Source organism: Trachypithecus francoisi, unplaced genomic scaffold, assembly GCF_009764315.1.
Source record: "Trachypithecus francoisi isolate TF-2019V2 unplaced genomic scaffold, Tfra_2.0 Lachesis_group17, whole genome shotgun sequence".
Classification (NCBI taxonomy): domain Eukaryota; kingdom Metazoa; phylum Chordata; class Mammalia; order Primates; family Cercopithecidae; genus Trachypithecus; species Trachypithecus francoisi.
This window is the reverse complement of record NW_022681462.1, coordinates 99,597,047-99,617,148: the sequence shown is the minus strand read 5'-3', so window position 1 is coordinate 99,617,148 and position 20,102 is coordinate 99,597,047. Positions and strand designations below refer to the sequence as shown.

General features: G+C 40.3%; 1 long non-coding RNA gene across 1 annotated transcript; it reads left to right on the top strand.

The window, feature by feature from the left end:
* The first annotated feature begins 176 nt into the window (after positions 1 to 176).
* Positions 177 to 15,443, top strand: LOC117063041. The gene is made up of 4 exons (XR_004428688.1): positions 177 to 266; positions 1,618 to 1,695; positions 5,763 to 5,911; positions 15,219 to 15,443. It is a non-coding gene; the product is annotated as an uncharacterized LOC117063041 (long non-coding RNA).
* The last annotated feature ends 4,659 nt before the right edge of the window (positions 15,444 to 20,102 follow it).

Below are 20,102 nucleotides of genomic sequence, written 5' to 3'. Positions count from 1 at the left end.
CCCCGGCGCCCCCGCCGCATCCCCCGCCCCCGACTTCCAGCAGCTTCCAGCGGCCCCCTCCCCACCTCGCGCGCTCTCGCTCCAGACAGCTGCGCGACCCAATCGCGGCGCGGCGCCCTGACGCCCGCAGCCAATCAGAGAGCGTCGCCCGCGCCACGCCCCTCCTCTGTGCCGAGGACCCGGGCTAGGGCGCTGAGGCGCGGCCGGGGCTGCCGACGGAGGGCGGCTGGCGAGCGTCGTGGGGCGCGCTCCTCGGGTGGGAGCATGTAAGAGCGTCTTTGCCCTGACTTCTCGGTTTCTCCTCCCTGGAATGTCGCGGCCCCCCACCCCTCTCTAGGAGAGACTGCAGACAACAAAGGGGGGCCCAGGGTGGCGGCCAAAGGGGCGCTGTGAGGGACGCCGCCGAGTCAGCGCCGGGGGAAGTCGGGGACCAAGGTGGGGGCTGGGAGGACGACAGACCAAAACAGCGACCTGGCTGAGAAGCCCCTTTGTGAGACTGCCGGGTGAAAGCCCAAAGCTGAGAGCGGCCCCGGGGTCTGACGTTTTCGTCACCCTCCAGTCGCACCTGGGCCTTTGGGTGGTGAGAGCAGGGCCTGGGTTCGACGCCCGCGGGCGCAGGGAGACCGGCTTCGCTTTGCTGTGTGAAAGTTTAGTTCTTTGGTAGCCAGCCGCCCTCGTTGAAGGCCTCATCTTCTTCCTGAGAAAGACGGTTTCTAAGCATCCCTTCACCCCTTGGGTGTAGTCACCCCTAGACTGTTGAAGTCCGCCAGGTTTACATGCCCTGGCGGGTCTCGTGTATATATGATCCATTTGCCCCAAACTTTGTAAAAGTAAGCCATTTCAGCTCCTTTAAAATGCAGACGTCAACTTCTGTTCAGAAGACTTTCTAAAAGAGGAGGAATGCCACAGCAGTTATGAGGACAAATCAAGACTCAATGATTTGGCAGTTTAACTTTGGTAGAAATAACTAATGTTTAATGAGAGTTTAACCACAGCTTTAATACTTTTGGTAGACTAGCTCATTTAATCCTCACAATAACTGTGTGAAATAGATACTATTACACACCCTCCTTAAAGGAAATTGAGTCACAGAAAAGTTACATAACTTGCCCAGGGGCACACAGCTGATCAGTAGATTGGAATCCAAGTAAATCTACATTTAGAGCTGACCTTACCGCTTCATGTCTCTCACACTTAATACCCATTCCAGAAACTCCCGTCAGCTATCAGTTATACCATTGGCTTGATGACTAGCTTAGAGTCTCGAATAAGAAGACAGCACAGATAAAAATACACCTGCTTTAGTAATCAGTCTGTGGGCTTACATTTGTCTCTCGGAAAAGGAGGCAGTGGAACTCGTCAGTGCAATCCCTTCTTGCCTAGAATTCTTTCACTGGTTGACTCAATCCTAGTTTGGTGGATTCTCAGCTGAAACGGAATAGAAGATAAAAGGAAGAGTAAAAAAACCAGGACCTTCATTCCCCCGGGGGAGTGTTCCAGTGGGATTTGTAATCAATTAGAGAGCTGCTTCTTACAGTATATTAATCCAAAAATCCAGATCTCTCTACTAACATTATATTGGAAAGAAACTATTTTTTTTCCTTTTCTTCACTTTAGAGAAGTAGAGGAAGCGCACAGGTGGCTGAGCATACAAACTGAAGAAAAAATTGAAATGCCATTTTAAAAACTTGAAAGGTGGGTGTTGGGAACATATTGCAACCTAAAGTAAGCAGCATGGAGATACAATCTCAGAGCTAGAACAAATAATGTCTGCAGAAAGGAGTTTCCTAAAGCTAAATTTTTATTTTAGTCAGACATGACAGAACATAGTCTGTATTTGGAGTAACTACACGAAATTATTTAATATCTGGAATGATAAGGTGCAGTGGTTCATGCCTGTAATCCCAGCACTTTGGGAGGCTGAGGCAGGGGGATCACTTGAGCCCAGGAGCTCCAGACCAGCCTGGCAACATGGCGAAATCCCACTTCTACAGAAAGTACAAAAATTAGATGGGTGTGGTGGCACATACCTATAGGCCCAGCTACTCAGAAAGCTGAGGTGGGAGGATGGCCTGAGCCCAGGGAGGTTGAGGCTGCAGTGATCTGTGATCGCACCACTGCACCCCACCTGGGTGACAGAGTGAAACCCTGTCTCAAAAAAATAAATAGGTCGGGCATGGTGGCTCACGCCTGTAATCCCAGCACTTTGGGAGGTCAAGGCCAGTAGATCACTTGAGATCAGGAGTTTGAGACCAGCCAACATGGTGAAACCCCGTCTCTACTAAAAATACAAAAAAATTAGATGGGCATGGTGGCAGGCACCTGTAGTCCCAGCTACTCAGGAGGCTGAGGCAGGAGAATTGCTTGAACCCAGAAGGAGGAGGTTGCAGTGAGCCATGATCACACCACTGCACTCCAGACTGGGCGAAAGAGCAAGACTCTGTCTCAAAAAAATATGAATAAATAAATAAATTATATATAGAGAGAGAGAGAATAGGGAGTATTTTAGCCATCTGGGAAAATTTTGCTGTGTCAGAGTTACAAAACTATAGGTAAAATATAGTATAGTAGTAATAATAGCTTAGATTTTGGAATCAAACAGACCTAGTCTCTTCCATTTATTAGCAGCAAGATCTTGGGCAAGTTATTTAACCTTTTCTAAGTCTCCATTTCCTCGTGTAAAAATGAGCGTAGTAACAGCACCAACTCCATAGTTTATGAGGTTATAAAGGTGTACTTACATGAAGAGCTCAGAACGTTGCTTGGTGCATGATAAAACTTAAGAAAGATTATATTAGAGTTCTCCAGAGAAACAAAAACAATAGGAGATAGATATGGTTTTGTTTCTCTGGAGAACTCTAGATATAATAGATAGATATAGATAGAGATAAATAGATGAGATAGATAGATAGATAGATAGACAGACAGACAGATACACAGACAGAAGTTTATTACGAGAGATTGGGTTGAGATTATGAAGGCTGAGAAGTCCCACAATCTGCCATCTGTAAACTAAAGGCCCAGGAAAGCCAGTAGTGTAGGTCCAGTCCAAGCCCAAAGGCCTGAGAATCACAGGAGCCAACAGTGTAATTCAGTTTATGCCTGAAAGCCTGAGAACCAGGAGCAGTGATATCCGAGGGCAGGAGATGATAGATGTCCCAGTTCGAACAGAATGAATTCACCCTTCCTCCATCTTTTTGTTCTATTTGGGCCCTCAACAGATGTAATGATGCCAGGGTACGTGGGTGAGAGAATCTTCTTTACTCAGTTTACCAGTTCTAATGCTGATCTCTCCAGGAAACATGCTCAAATACATATTGAGAAATAATGTTTCAACAGCTCGATCTAGGCACCTTTTAGCCCAGTCGACTTGACACATAATATTAATCCAAGAAATTTAGTATAATTCTGAAAATGGAAACCATTTGTTTCATATTAAAAATACTACCTCTTCATGTTTTTAATGAAAAATTGAAGCTGGCATTTTAAGCTGATAACTCAGTGATGGTTGCATAAACTGTATGCAGGCCATACAATTAGCCTGACCAGTATCTGCTAATTATACCAGAAGCTCTTCAGTGGAGACAAAAGAGAAAGAATTAAACTAATTGTATATAATGCCTCACCGCCCTACCTTGGATAACATCCATCCTATAAAGAGCAATTCTTGTGTTAAAACATTTATTGACCACTTACTATGTTCAAGGAACTATGTGAGGTGATGTAAAGGATAAATGATGCCTATAATCAAAAGAAGAAACAGTCGTATTCACAAATTCACATGTTACAAGAAAAGTACCAAGGAAGATTCTTTTTTTAATGTTAAAGGAACATGTCTATAAGAAAGAAGCTTAGCTTGAAGTTGAAAGACCTGAATTTTAACCCTAACTTTTCCATCAGATAGCTGTGACCTTTAGAAATTGGCTTAACTTCTGTGTGCCTTAAGTTTCCCATTGTTACATGTGAATAATGGTAACTGTTCGTCCTACCTCATAGGAGTGTTGTGGCTATGAGCATGAACTTAATCATAGACTCAATTATTTTTAAAGTTACTAGTACTATTAGTCTGAGGAATAATAACCAATAGTAAGGGATTTCAGTATAGCAACCACGTTGTTAACAAGAGTTACTTAGACAAAGGCGTAGGAGCACCAGGCAGCGTCCATGTGTGGTAAGATGGCAGTGCGGCAGTGTGCTTGTCCTGGGTTCATTGCCCTCGCCTCCCAAAATCGCTGTGATCATTAAAGATTGCTAAAATGACATTTTTCCTTCCCAACTTATTTTTAGCTTTGAAGAAACCACTGAGAAGAAATGAATAATCTGCCAAGCTGCTCTTGTTTTGTAAAAAATAGTATGTGCTATGAAATTCGAGCTCTCAGGCAATTATTTTGCCTATTCTATGCTCCTATACCCTGGAATAATTTTGATTGATGAAGAACATTGAACCATACACATAATAACACCCAAGTTAACCAGAAGGGCATCTTTTTTGTTTTGTTTTTTTTTTTTTTTTTTTTTTGAGACGGAGTCTCGCTCTGTCCCCGGGGCTGGAGTGCAGTGGCCGGATCTCAGCTCACTGCAAGCTCCGCCTCCCGGGTTTACGCCATTCTCCTGCCTCAGCCTCCGCAGTAGCTGGGACTACAGGCGCCCGCCACCTCGCCCGGCTAGATTTTTGTATTTTTTTAGTAGAGACGGGGTTTCACCGTGTTAGCCAGGATGGTCTCGATCTCCTGACCTCGTGATCCGCCCGTCTCGGCCTCCCAAAGTGCTAGGATTACAGGCTTGAGCCACCACGCCCGGCCCAGAAGGGCATCTTTAAGCACTTACAAGCTAACCCTAGCCTGAGACTGGAAAATGGAACGAGACTGTCACCCTTTTAAGACCTAACATGGTTTAATTAGGAAATCACAAAGTAGGCTAAACAAGAGGTAGCAAACACAGTAGGAGAAGTCCTGGCTCCAGTGTGTTCTGGCTTCACCACTGACATGGACTGTACCAGCAAACAAATCACTTATCTTCAATTTCATTGGGAATATGTTAAGAGATTTTTAAAATAAATGATTTCAATGGTCCCCTCTTCCTCTAAAATTATATGATTCCCAAGAATTTTTGGTACTTTCTCTGTCTCTGTGAGACCACAGTCTAGGTTTAAATTAGGCTAAAAGATGCAAATGAAACTAATGATTACTCATCAGTTTGGGAATAGCATTGCTTTCTAATTACTTCACAGGTTCCAGAACTACCTCGAATTTATTATGTCTCTAATCAATCATTCTTCTTAAAAATGCCTATTATTTCTCAGTGGCCTGCAAAGATTTCTGTTTTAAATCTCTGCATCTTGGGGAAGCATTCTATTTTCCTCATAGCTTTATTTGGCGTTTTTATCTTTATGTGAATGAGTCAAATCTCAACACAAAGAACACCCCTTTCATGCTTATTTATTAAAACATGAGCATGCAACCTGCAACCCCTGATCCCTAGGTACAGAAAAATAAAGTTCAATCTCTTTCATGTCTGCATAATAGTTTTCGTGTCCAAATTATGAAACATCTTAAATATAAATTGCTCTAGCCTCCCCAGGTTTCATCATAAGCACTGTCACCACTAGCAGCATTTATTGCATCTGCTTGGGGTACTGCACTGGGGAAGAAAGTCTCATTTTCCCAGTTTACCTACTATTCCAGGTTCTTTCTGTTTATCTATAATTGTAAGAAGAGTTGCCTTTCTGATACATGTTGACATATCACTGTTCTTCTCAACAGTGTAGTCTGGCTACTAGGGGAGGAGTTACACCCACCCTTTTCTGCTGCCAGCTCTGTGACAAAGAGAAAGCTGTAAGTTATTCTCCAGCCTGCTGAAGAGTTTTGTATAGTCCCCAGAAGCCTCTCACTTTCAGCAGAATTCCCTCTTTGTAAGTAAATGTGTCAAACTGCATGTTTTGTTGTGCGTTATTTTATGTCTAAACCCTTTCTCCCTTATTGTCATTTATAGATGCTGGGTTTTGGTCCACAGATTACAATACCAGTGTCCTAACTAATGTCAGGGTTCCAGCCAGTGAAAAATTAGAAATGAGAGTCATCTCTTTCCATAATGTCTGGAGTTACCACATCTAACCTGGTTCTCTTGCCAAAGAACTTGCTCTCCAGGATGGGTGACTCTGGATAAACATGAGGTACCTGCTAAGGAATGGCCTTATAATCAGATAATAGTCTGGTTTCGATCTCATCAAATTATATTTTAATTTATTTCCCATTTGAAATCAGATACTTACTCCCTCTTACTTAGATTTTTTTGTGTGTACATTCTGATCTAGGCCTAAAATACTGTATATTGCAAGACAGTTGTTATTAAAATCACAAAACATTAAGTTTAAAGGAAAACCTATCATCAAAGAGATATTGTTCCCAAGGAAGCTTAAACCAATTTATTATTAAATTTACAAATAATGGGTTGCCACTTCCAAAGTGAAGGTGTAGGTCAGGTGGAAATAAACACGAAAGGAGGGTCCTTTATTAGATACTTCATCTGAAGTTTTGTCCTTAACTTTGTTGAGGCGTTGGGTGGTGAGGGTTATGTTAATATAAAACAACGGATAAAGAAGTTGAGCACGGGAATGAGACTGCCTTAAGTCTGAGGCCTACTTATTTGATTTGGGGAAAGTTACTTAACCTCCTTGGGCCTCAATCTTGTCATCTATAAAATGGAAGTAATAATGATTTGTTGTTCAGATAACTTAATACACTTAATGCTTGTCACATTGTAAGTGCCCAATAAATATTAGCCATCATCACCTTCAGCAGCAGCAGCAGCACCTTCATCATCATCATCACCGTTATGTCTTACAGCATATGGTTACATTTATCATCATAGGTACCATATGCTAGATAGAAGGGTAGATTAAAAACAAGTTGTTACATGGACACAGGGAGGGGAACAGCACACACTAGAGCCTGTCGGGGGTTGGGGGTGGGAGGGGGGAGCATCAGGATAAATAGCTAACGCCTGCGGGCCTTAATACCTAGGTGATGGGTTGATAGGTGCAGCGAACCACCATGGCACACATTTACCTATGTAACGAACCTGCATGTCCTGCACATGTATCCCATAACTTAAAACAAAATCTAACAAACAAACAAACAAACAAAAAACACAAGTTGTTGCTTTAGTCAGCTTATCCCTCCAGATTGAGGGATAAAAACCACTGAGGGCTAAAATTTAGGGTATAAAGAGTACATTAAGTAATTAATAAATTCCTGGCCTACTCACCTGAAAGCGTTAACAGAGTTTTGCACTTATGGAAATAAATTGGGCGACAACTAGTTTTGAACTTTTTCTTCTTAAATGCTGGAATATACTGTGGTTAGATATTTTGCTTTTAACTGTTAGTATCTCTTTTGAGTCTTTACAACTTACATAGTAGGAAAGGGATTTTAAAAGTACAAACAGTAATTCATATAAAAATTTCATGGATAAGAACTAAGCAAATGAATGCATAATTTGTAATTTGGAGTACCATATTACTTTGTGGCACATTTAAAATTATTACTCTGATTGATTATTTTGAAAATGCCAGGCACCATGAGATTTCATCCTTCTGCACAATATTTCTCTAAATACCATCTCTGAATCCACAAATATTTATCTCTTTTTGGTTGGCGTCCAGCTGGTAACCAGTAAAATGATTCTACATTATTATAGGATGAGAGCCAGGAACTTGTTTTTATTGCATAAAGCCACTCTATTCCTCTTTGTGTGAAATATATTCCACTACTGGTTCCTAGATAGTTATTTAAGAGAGCACTTAAAATTGCTCCCTTTGGAGTTGCCTGAGTGTCATTGAGAAATAATCAAAAGACAAAATCAACTCAAGTATGTCTGATACAACTCAACAAGACAGTGTGTCTCAGTGGGGTCCCAGGATCATCTTTATTAGAATCACTCAGTATGCTTATTTAAAATCCAGATTCCTGAGCAATAGTCAACACATAAAGAATCAGCGTTTTCTACATCAGAGCCCTAGAATCTGCATTTTATTAGTGTTCATGGGTAATTCCTAAGTACCCGCTGAAGTTTAAGAACTATTGCCCTGGGCCCTTAATATATCATATTCTATTAAGAACTTCATTATAATTAAGCAAATACAAAAATAATTCATATATGCTGATTCATATGCCATAATAAATTAACTAGGTTTTATTGTGTCTTTCCAATTTACAAATAATCCACAATCCTTTCTGTATGTTAAAATGTTAATTAAATTCACTAACATTACATCAGTACTAATAACTATGACAACTAACATTACTATATCCATTTTATTATGTAAATAAAATAAAAATCAAATGTCCAGGGTTCTTATTGATTATGTGTAATAAAGATGTAAATAGTCTTGTATCTTTCTGAGTAGCTATGGTTTCTTACAAATTTCAGAAACCTGCTAGCTTTGAGATCCTGCGTTTGAGAGCCAGCATTGGCTAGATACACCATGCAAGTGATAGAGCATTTGGACCAGGAAGAGAATTTGGAAGTAAAGGGAATTCGTGTAGCACAGTGTTCAGTTTTAAGAGCTTCATCTAGGTGAAGACTCATAAGTAATATACATATGGTATAGCCAAGGTCTTTTATGAAGAAAAAGTAATCACAGACAAAAACTGTCAAAGAAGGAAATGAAAAAAGAAGCAATTAAGAAGTTTTAGAACAGGGCAGGCATTTTTCTCTTGTTTTTATTTTTTGGATTTCACTTTATTTGTATTAAACAATTTTAAAAGGCAAATAATACTATAAGATTTTAACAAAAAAAGAGAAGTCCCTGTTCTATGTTTTCTCCTAAATTTTGCTTCCTATAGTTAACACTTTGAACTCTTTTTTTTTTTCTTCTTCTTTTTTGAGACAGAGTCTCACTCTGTCACCCAGGCTGGAGTGCACTGGCACGATCTCGGCTCACTGCAACCTCAGCCTCCCAGGTTCAAGCTATTCTCCTGCCTCAGCCTCCCAAGTAGCTGGGATAACAGGCACCCGCCACCACATCCAGCTAATTTTTTTTTTTTTTTTTTTTTTTTTAGTAGAGACGGAGTTTCACCGTGTTGGCCAGGCTGGTCTTGAACTCCTGACCTCAAGTGATCTGCCTCTGTCTCCCAAAATGCTGGGATTACAGGCATAAGCCACTGTACCTGGCCAACATTTTCATCTCTTTTAACTATTTCTATATGAATTGGCCTTCACATTTTCTGGGGTTGTGGGGGAAGATGTTTATAGTGCTACTTCAGGACTTTTCCATTTTAAACATTGTACATTGACAGCCTAACTGTGGATGATGAGAATAGAATTATTTTCCCATTCTCCCTTCAACCTGATTCTCCCAATATAATTATATTACTACTTTGGGCTAAACAAATATTTGGTGTTTCCATTTTTATGAACTCATAAATATTTTTCAGAGAGGAGCCACATAGTATATTATGATTGTGTTTTCATTCCTCTACAACTTTGTGTTTTTCCTAGAGCTAACAGTTGCCTTTCCTTTATCACTCAGTTTTCTACATAACTATCATTAATTTGAATTCATTTCCAAATCCTACCACAGAACTCTAGAACTCCTATCAACATGGCCATGTGCACGGAGTGACCTATTCGTTCTGTGTTTTTCTGGGTATCCTGGCCCCTTGTGTTCTGCTTCATTCTGTCCTGGCTACTCTTAAGCCCCAAAGCAAGCCTGCAGCCTAGGATTTTCCTTTGGTGTGATGGAGGGATTCCTTTCACTCCTCTGCCATAATGGGACACCTGGATGTTACACAACCAGGAACAACACCCAGTTCCACCATAGGACTGCTCTAATAGTAATCCCACAGCCCCCGCCACCTGCTGTTTGGTGCTTAACTCTAGGGACCAGATAGTACATGCATTCTCAATGGCAGTGAAAGTTGGTTTTAGGAGATTGGGGGCAATAGATATTTATATAGTACATAAATAGGTAAACAATGTATCTATGGTATTCAGATTTCATGGATGGGGTAAAGGAAAATATGTCTAAAAAGGCTCCACAGAGGAGCAATAATAAAAAGAAAAAAGGATGAGAAACACAGATAGCAGAGCCTTTGCCACAATGCCCCAGAATGTGTGCTACTTCTGTGTAGTTACCATTTCTTGTCTCCAATGCCCAAATCTCTCCTGGGTGAGTTTGCCTGATGGACCTCAGTGACATGCAAAGCTGCTGCTGCAAGGGAGCCTGGGAAATATAGTTTTTTTCTTTCTAGTGTCTAAAGCAGAGGAAAGCTGTTAGGAAGGGGATGGAAGAGTGGGTGCTGACTGCCCCAGTCTGTGGTATCTGCCCAAGATGGGTCTAGAATTTTCAGACCGAAACCTTTATCACTTAGAATTTTGAAGGCATTGCTCCATTTTCTTATAAGTTCCAATGATGCTATTAAGAAATGCCGTTTTAATTCCTGTTTCTTTAGATGTGACCTGGTTTTTAATTTTTCTTCCCTCTCTAGAGATATTCTTTTTTATCACTGATGTTCTGAAATTGTAGTGATCTGTCTTAGGGTGGGTCTTTGCTATTCATTGGGCTGGGTATTTTGTGGACTCTTTGGATGTAGAAACACAAGACCTTCAGTTCAGGAAGTTTTTCGTGTTTCTTTGATAATTGTCTTCTCTTCATTTTTACTGTTCTCTCTTTGTGGAATTCTTATTTGTAGGATATTGGACTTTCTGGATTAATCCTCTAAGTTAATTTTTGTCTCTATTTTCCAGCTTTGTCTTCTATAAACTTTCTCAACTTTATCTTCCAACCTTCTCCTGATTTACTATTATTTTCTCTGATATTTTTCATTAAATTGTTCACAAAAATATATACATTCTCCTCATTCTCCTCAATGAATAAGAGTAACAAAATGAAATAACAATGAAATATGTTTCATACACTTAAAAAGTTTAAGTTATGAGAAAGGGGTTTGTACAATAAAAGAAACAATAAACAAATGTGAACAAGCACCCAGAACACACCCAAATGTCTGTGCAAAGACTGTTCCCATCAACTAGCCCACTGCACGTTACAGTTTATGTAACTCCTGAATCAATCACTTATGAAACGTAAGTGAGAACATTAAGAAATACTAGATCTGGCCGGGTGCGGTGGCTCAAGCCTGTAATCCCAGCACTTTGGGAGGCCGAGACGGCGGATCACGAGGTCAGGAGATCGAGACATCCTGGCTAACACGGTGAAACCCCGTCTCTACTAAAAATACAAAAAACTAGCCGGGCGAGGTGGCGGGCGCCTGTAGTCCCAGCTACTCCGGAGGCTGAGGCAGGAGAATGGCGTAAACCCGGGAGGCGGAGCTTGCAGTGAGCTGAGATCCGGCACTGCGCTCCAGCCCAGGCGAAAGAGCAAGACTCTGTCTCAAAAAAAAAAAAAAAAAAAAAAAAAAAAAAAAAAAAAAGAAATACTAGATCTACCTCATGTTTCTGATTTTCACAATATCAGTGCCAAACTCATACCATCTTCACTAACTCTAAATGGTGAATATTTTCAAAGTAAAAAGCAAGCAATTCTTATAACCTGGTGAGCAGGTTTTGCTGAAATAGTGAATTTCACTATACTGAAGAAGAATTTGTCAGCCGGGCGTGGTGGCTCATGCCTGTAATCCCAGCACTTTGGGAGGCCAAGGTGGGTGAATTACTTGAGGTCAGGAGTTCAAGACCAGCCTAGCCAACATGGTGAAACCCCGTCTACTAAAAATTAGCCAGATGTGATGGCACATGCCTGTAATCCCAGCTACTCAGGAGGCTGAGGCAGGAGAATGGCTTGAACCCAGGAGTTGGAGGTTGCAGTGAGCTGAGACCACACCACTGCACTCTAGCCTGGGCAATAGAATGAAACTCCATCTAAGAAAAAAAAAAAAAAAAAAGAGGAATTTGTCATAACTTATATTAAAATAGCATGAATAACAAAGAACACCAAATAAATATCAGTAAGAGTAATGTCTATACATATTAAAGTATCCATTTAAACCATGTTCTAATTAAATAGAATGTCCACTAAGTCAATTTTATATATCATTACATATAACATGATATCAAAGAATATGACTTCATCTATCAGACGTTTCCAAATACCTATTCCTAAATTAATATTTATGCACTTGTTAAGACTTAGTTTACTTAGAAAAGAAAAACAAACAAACACACATGCATTTTTATAATTTAAAATATTTCATGTTACATATGAGCAATGTTCAGATTTAAGTTTTAAACCAAGTTTACTTTTTCCTAAGTTGTATTTATGCCAAGGCTTTCTTACAAAAATTTATCTTAAGTGTATAAATTGGACAAACTTACAGTAGTATTTCTAATGTTCGATTTGAAATGTGAAAACATAAGCCTATTCTGAATAAAGATATTGTCAAGGTTTGGGGTGTAAACATTTTGTCAGGCAAAAAATTTAGTAAAAAAAAAAAAAAATTGACCTTCATTTAAAAATATACACAATATCATAATAAGCCCCTAGGCTTCCAAGTTGAAATACAGCTTGCATTTCTAGTGAAGACATATGCTTTATTTAAAGGGAGGGTTGAGTTATAAATTCACCAACATGTTGAAAATGCATTCTTTTTTTAAAAAAAGCCAATACTGCTTCTGAAAATGTAGGCAGTGGGTTATAATGTGGACACAAATTTCAGAAAATATTGCTTCTCCCCTTCAATGGTATTCCTGTAGTAAGTAAAATACATCTTTGACCCTGGTCAGTGGTCTCATTTGATGGCCGGGGTAATATATTTGATTTTATATATACAAACCAAGCATTTCCTCCCCAGATGTCCTATTCACAAGAGTCAAAAAGTATAGTTCTATTTAGAAGTAATAGTGATAGAGCCAGATGAACCATCACTCCTTGTTGCTAACAAAGTAGAAATTCTGAACAATGTTTTCCCCCATGGCTATTTTGATATCTATAAGAGCTTCGGCACAAGCTAAAATTCTCATCAACCTTTAAAAAATGGCAATGAAGGCCGGGCGCAGTGGCTCACGCCTGTAATCCCAGCACTTTGGGAGGCTGAGGCAGGTGGATCACGAGGTCAGGAGATCGAGACCATCCTAGCTGTTGCAGTGAAACCCCGTCTCTACTAAAAAAAAAAAAAAACAAAAAACAAAAAGATTAGCCAGGCGTGGTGGCGGGTGCCTGTAGTCCCAGCTACTTGGGAGTCTGAGGTAGGAGAATGGCGTGAACCCGGGAGGCAGAGCTTGCAGTGGGTGGAGATCACACCACTGCACTACAGCCTGGGTGACAGAGCAAGACTCTGTCTCAAAATAAATAAATAAATAAATAAATAAAATAAAAATTAAAAATGACAATGAAAACAACAACAAGATCAATCATGGAAAGTTCTCCACTATTCCCGATATACGTTCAATCAACCAATACAAAGCAAAGCTCAGTGATGCAGTAGAGAGAGACCAGGGCTCAAGAGTGGTGCAAAATTATGCAGAAGAAGAAGATTCGTTCTGTGGTCATGACTATTCCAATTTACTATGTGTGTCCCCATCTGGAGAACAAAACAAACCTGATTCAACCAGAATGGATAAAAAGAGTTAGCTTTCATGGTCCTAATATTAGAAATTTTAGGTGACACAGCTTTGGTCTTTAAAATTTGCACAGATGACAAAATAAAAATAAAATAAACTCATCAGTATAACCAGATGGCTCATGCAGTTGTTGGAGAATAGTTTTAAATGCATGTAAAATTTATTAAGATTTCTTCAAGTATCGGTTATTAGTCACTGATTCATTTGTTCACAAAATATTTATTGAGTTCCTAAAATATCAGATACTGTATTAATCACTGGGACTATCAGAGTGAACAAGAATGTCAGGCCTCCAAAGAGTGGAATATCTTTATGTTTACTGAGGAGATTATAGAAACATATCGAACAGCGTTTCTGTGAACTGCAAACCTCATTTATCACATGTTTAACCGCCACACACATGCCACTTTCACTTCATTCTAATACACACTCTGAAAGATTTGACAATTGGGAAGCATGGTGCTCCAACACAATTTTTATTATCTAAAATGTTTCTAAAGATCATAAATAGAACATAAGGTACATTTTATTCCTACGTCAGTGGGTCAAATCTTTTCAAAAACAGCTGAAATCTTTTAAAATTTTCATGTGATAGTACAATAAATAGGTACTATTTTAATAATGGTCAAATTAAAAGAGAACAATTTGATAATTTAATCAATTAAAGAGAAGGACTCCTTTTATGTCCATTGTTTTGTTTATTTTTATTTTTTATTTTTTATTTTTTGCCCTTCCTCTGTTGCCCAGGCTGAAATGCAGTAGTAAAATCATAGCTCACTGTAACCTCAAACTCCTGGGCTCAAGTGATCCTCCCGCCTCAGCCTCCTGAGTAGCTGGGACTACAGGTAGGCACCACAGTGCCTGACTAAGCTTTTAATTTTTTTTTTCTTTTTTTATAGAAACGGGGTCTCTTGTTGCCCAGGCTGGTCTGAACTTCTGGCCTCAAGTTACCTTCCTGTCTGGGCCTCCCAAAGCACTGGGATTATAGGTGTGAACCACCAAACCAATCCCCCATTATTTTCATATTTCAGTAACAAAATGTGTATTTGAACCAGACTTCTTCTTATAGCTTCAATCTGAAAACACAATTTTGACTACTCTCTCACTTCAACAATTTTTAGCCCTGAAGGGGAGGGAGAAAGAAGATTGAAACTCTATGGGCCTTTGTTCAAAATCATTAGTGGCAAAAATAAGGTAAGACATAAGAAGTGAAGAATTATTAAATGAACTTTAAACTACTAGGAACCCTGGGCACACTTAATTACCTTCACCAAGTATCTTGCAAATGTATTTCACGAGCCACAAGGGAAACTGGTGGAGTGTGGATAGACTGATATAAAACCAACTTAACTGCTGAAAAAGACAACCCAAGCGTCTGGGGTCCCGGGTGTCAGCTTTCTCTGTGCCTCCATCCCAAGTCATTATCATGACATCTATGGTACAGAAAAATGTCATCAAATGATACAAGGAAAGGATCTATGAATGGCTCAACAAATGTGTGCAAAATGTCACTTCTAAGACTCTTGGACCCCCTGCCCCCAAATTATTGTTTTTTTAAATTTAAAAAAAAAAAAAAACTTGTATTTACTTAGAAGCATTTGGAATGTCAACCAAATAGTTACAACTTTTTTTTTTTGCAGTTATGGAGTGGTATTCAGAACAACAATGCTAACAGAATAACAATTATTTCCTATAAGCTGCATCAAGGACAACTGAAAATGAAAAAGCTACCACCCCTGTATATAACTAATTTGTGCTGTACACCAACAAGAACCTCCTTTACATTTCCATGTCAATTTACAGTCCCCATACTGTACCAGGCAAGGTTAGTGGCTATTGAAAATAGCACCAGGACAGGGTTATTTAAAGACATATTTGGGGCCGGGCGCGGTGGCTCAAGCCTGTAATCCCAGCACTTTGGGAGGCCGAGACGGGCGGATCACGAGGTCAGGAGATCGAGACCATCCTGGCTAATACGGTGAAACCCCGTCTCTACTTAAAAACTAGCCGGCGACGAGGCGGGCGCCTGTAGTCCCAGCTACTCGGGAGGCTGAGGCAGGAGAATGGCGTAAACCCGGGAGGCGGAGCTTGCAGTGAGCTGAGATCTGGCCACTGCACTCCAGCCTGGGTGGCAGAGCAAGACTCCGTCTCAAACAAAAACAAAAAACAAAAAAAACAAACAAATAAAGACATATTTGGTAATGTAACTGTACAAAAAAAGACACTGTAGAGTTTAAAAACAAATCTTACACAGCCTTATATTTCAGAGTTTTTTTCTTTAAAAGGAGTGAATTATGTGCGGAGTGGTTGAATGCTTTATAGACAAGGAAAAACTGCCCTAAAACCAACTTAGTCATCCTCATCTTCTTCATCTTCCTCCTCATCGTCATCCTTTTCATCTTCCTCCTCTTCCTTCTTTGCTTTTTTCGGTTGTGATGACTCTTTTTTTTTTTTTCTGCTGCATCCGGTTTTCCTCTAGCTAGGTATGCAGCAATAAGCAATGTCCTTTTTGTATTTTTCCTTCAGCTTTGCAGTCTTCTTTTTACAAGGCTGCATGTCACCAGCAGCACTGTTATTCCACACCTCTCTGTTTCTTTGCAGCATCACCAATGTACATACCAGGATGTTCTCCTTTAATGTTGGGGTGCAGAACAAGAAAAAGGCGGAAGGAGGCCTCTTGAATGCATTGGGATCCTTGAGCTTCTTTTTCATTTCTTCTTTGGGAGAGATGCAGGTTTCATTTCTCTTTCATTTCACAGCCTGGTCTACCTGTGCCATGTCCTCAAATTTTGCTTTCTCTTTAGCTGACATGGTCTTCCACTTCCCTGAGCACTTCTTAGAAGGCTCTGAGAAGCTGATGGAACCATCTGGGTGCTGTTTCTTGTGCTCCTCCTGGCCAGTTTGCACAAAGGATGCCTATGATGACATTTTGCCTCTCAGCTTTTTAAGATCACCTTTGCCCATGGTTAGTTATGTTTCCTTGGCGAGACACAGCCTTGCCCCTTGCTTGTCCAGCTCTCATGGGCTCCTGGCGCAGTCTCTATGGAACTCAATGTACTGCAATGGCTATTGAATCGCTTTGAATAGCTGCAACCTGTTATCATATCAATTGACATATATACACACATTAAAAATCTCAAAATTGGCTGGGCGCAGTGGCTCAAGCCTGTAATCCTAGCATGTTGGGAGGCCGAGGCGGACAGATCACCTGAGATCAGGAGTTTGAGACCAGCCTGGCCAACATGATGAAACCCTATTTCTGCTAAAAATACAAAAATTAGCCAGGTGTGGTGGTGCACGCCTGTAATCCCAGCTACTCAGGAGGCCGAGGCAGGAGAATCACTTGAACCAGGAAGGTGGAGGTTGCAGCAAGCCGGGATGGTGCCATTGCATTCCAGCCTGGGCAACAGAGCTAGACTCTGTCTTAAAAAAAAAAAAAATCTCAAAATTGTTTACATTTTCATCTATAACATTAAACTGCTGAAACGTAACCACACAAATACTGAACCACTGATTTTAGAACAGGAAAAGACACCTACTGTTTAACAAACAGGAAAACTCCAGTTTAACAAACAGGAAAACTGAGGCACAGAGACTTATGTTAATTTGCCACGTTCACGGAGCAATTGAGCGGCAGAGCAAAGACTTCAAGCCAAATCTTGGTATCCAGAGCTTTCCACACCCCATGCAGAGCACCTACCCTGTGCCAGCATTCTACAAGGGACGCGAGGGAGCTACAAAGAGCATGCGGGGGACTTCCTATGAAACCAAGAAGCCAAAATCCAGACTTCTACACCCCAAACAACCTGCGACAGCTAACAACACAAAGCTGTATGTGATAATTAAACGAAAACAAACAAAACAGTAAAGTGCCATGGGATTTAGAGAGGGGAGATGATTTAGGTCTGAGAATTAAACAGTTTCATGGGCTATATCTTAGAATGGTAGAACTTCTTAACTTTTGTTCGAAAATAATTTCAGCCTTAAAATCATTACGAAAATAGAAATAGTATAAGGAACATTTGTATACCTTTTATCCAGATTTGGATTCACCTGTTGTTGACATTTTACCTCATTTGCTTTATCACTGGTGCTTGCTCTTTATTTATTTATTTATTTTACACACACTTTAAAAAAATTATTTAAGGGTAAGTTACATGCATTATAGCCCGTTACCACTAAATACTTCAGTGTATATTTTTTAAGATAAGGATTTTTTTCTTAAGTAACCACAGTACAGTTATCAACTTCATAAATTATATTGATACATAATACATTTCTCTAATCTATCAATCTACAATCCATTTTCCAATTTTTTCCCTTGATCTGGTAGCATTTTTTAAGACATTTTTCCCAGTACAGGATCCAGGTCAAATATTGCATTTATTATTGAGACTCTTTAGCCTCCTTGAAACTGCAGCCTTTCTTTGCCCTTTATGGCATTGATGCTTTTGGAGAGTATGGTTTTAGTTCCCACTATTTTTTTCTTTTTACCTTGATAACAGTATTTATTTGTGCTTATCTGCTGTTCCTTTGTGGTTACACTGGGGTTATGTGTTCTTGACCAGAAGACGGCACAGGCAGGGTTGTGTTCTTTTCAGGGTATCACATCTGGTAGCACGTGATATCCACCTGTCCTTCATAAGCGATGCTCATTTTGATTATCTGGTTAAGGTGGTGTCTGATCTTTCCAGTCTATAATTATGATTTATTTTTCTCCCTTGTAACTAATAATGAGTTTTATTAGAGACTGGCATGTTAAGAACTTATGAATATCCTGCTTCTCATCAATATTTCCCTTACACTTAGCAGCTGTTAATTGCTGGAGCCAACATTTAACATGATGGTTACAAAATTAGGATTTTCCAACTCCAACACTCCCACCATATTTTCCATTTGGCTTTGGCATTTTGGTATAAGCAAGAGCCCTCCCTTCTTCTCCTCTATGTCTGTCTGTCTATCTATCTATCTATCTATCTATCTATCTATCTATGTGTCTATCTACCTGTCTATCATCTATCAACATATCCTTCTCTCTTTTTTCCTTCTTCCTCCTTTTGTTTCATATATATTTATTTTTGGTCTGAACTCATGAATTCCTGTATTATTTATAATTCATTACTGTACTTTTTAATTTTGGTGGCAAATTGCAACAGATTTGACCAGTGAGATCCCCTTGAATGTCCCTGTAATTTGTGTGTGTGTGTGTGTGTGTGTGTGTGTGTGTGTGTGCATGCTTTCTTACTTCCTAGCGCATTGGCCACTTCTGGAACAATAAGTTCCAGGCCCATCTTGAAGATACTGTGCCTCAGTCCTGGGGGAGGAAATAATCTGGAAAAAAAACAATCTCCTATGCTTGGATCTTTGTGTAGTTTCTAAAGACGGGTAGAATTTTGATAGGTAGGGAGAATAGAAACTAGCATTATAGCATATGCAGACAAGGAATATAGATGCTAAGCACAGGGAAAGGGTTTCCCTTTTCCCTCTAGATTAGTCAGGGTTCTCCAGAGTAACAGAACCAATGGAATACATAGAGATATACTAGAGGAGATTTATTATGGGAATTGGTTCATGTGACTATGAAGGCCAAGAAGTCCCATGATCTGCCCTCAAGCTGGAGACCCAGGGAGGCCAGTGTGTCTGAGTCCATAGGCCTCCGAACCAGGAGTGCCAATGTCTGAGGGCAGGAGAAAATGGATGTCCTGGCTTAGGAAGGAGAGAGATTTCACCCTTCCTCTGCCTTTTTCTTCTATTTGGGCCCTTAATGGAGTGGATGATGCCAGCCCAATTGGTGAGAGAGGAGATTTTTTACTGGGTCTACTGATCTCTTCTGGAACTACTGATCTCTTCTGGAAATACCCTCACAGACTCACCCAGAAACAATGTTTTGCCTGCCATCTGAGCATCCTTTAACCCAGTCACATTGACACATATGATTTAACCACCACACCTCCTTTGCATCAGTTTTCCAAAGCTGTGTAACAAACTATCCCCAAACATATTGACTTAACCATTCTGTGGATCTTCAGTTGGGGGAAGTCTCAGTGGAATGTTTTCTCTCTGATCCACATGGTGGCAGCTGGGCTGAATTAAGACTAGAGGATGCCAGATGACCTGACTCATATATCTGGGACCATGGCATTGCCTGTTGGCTGGGGCACCTCAGTGTTCCTCCATGCCGCCTCTCTCTCCAACAGGGTAGCCTGGCTTCCTCGCATTGTGGTTCAGGGATCCAAGAGAAAGAAAGTAGAAGGCTGCCAGGCTTTTTATACCCTTGGCTTAGAACTAGTACAGTGTCACTTCATTGATCAAAATGTCACAGGTTAGTCCAACTTCAAGGGAGGGGAAACGCACTGCACCTCTTGGTAGAAGGAGAAGCATGCATGCATAGGGATGGGCAGGATTCTTGTTGGCCATCTTTGCAGTCAGCCACACCCTCCTTTTACCCTTTCCATTTCTGCAAGTAAGTTAGTAGTTTCTGAGTTCCAACATACTAAGGAAAACATGGGGATTTTCACATAGCT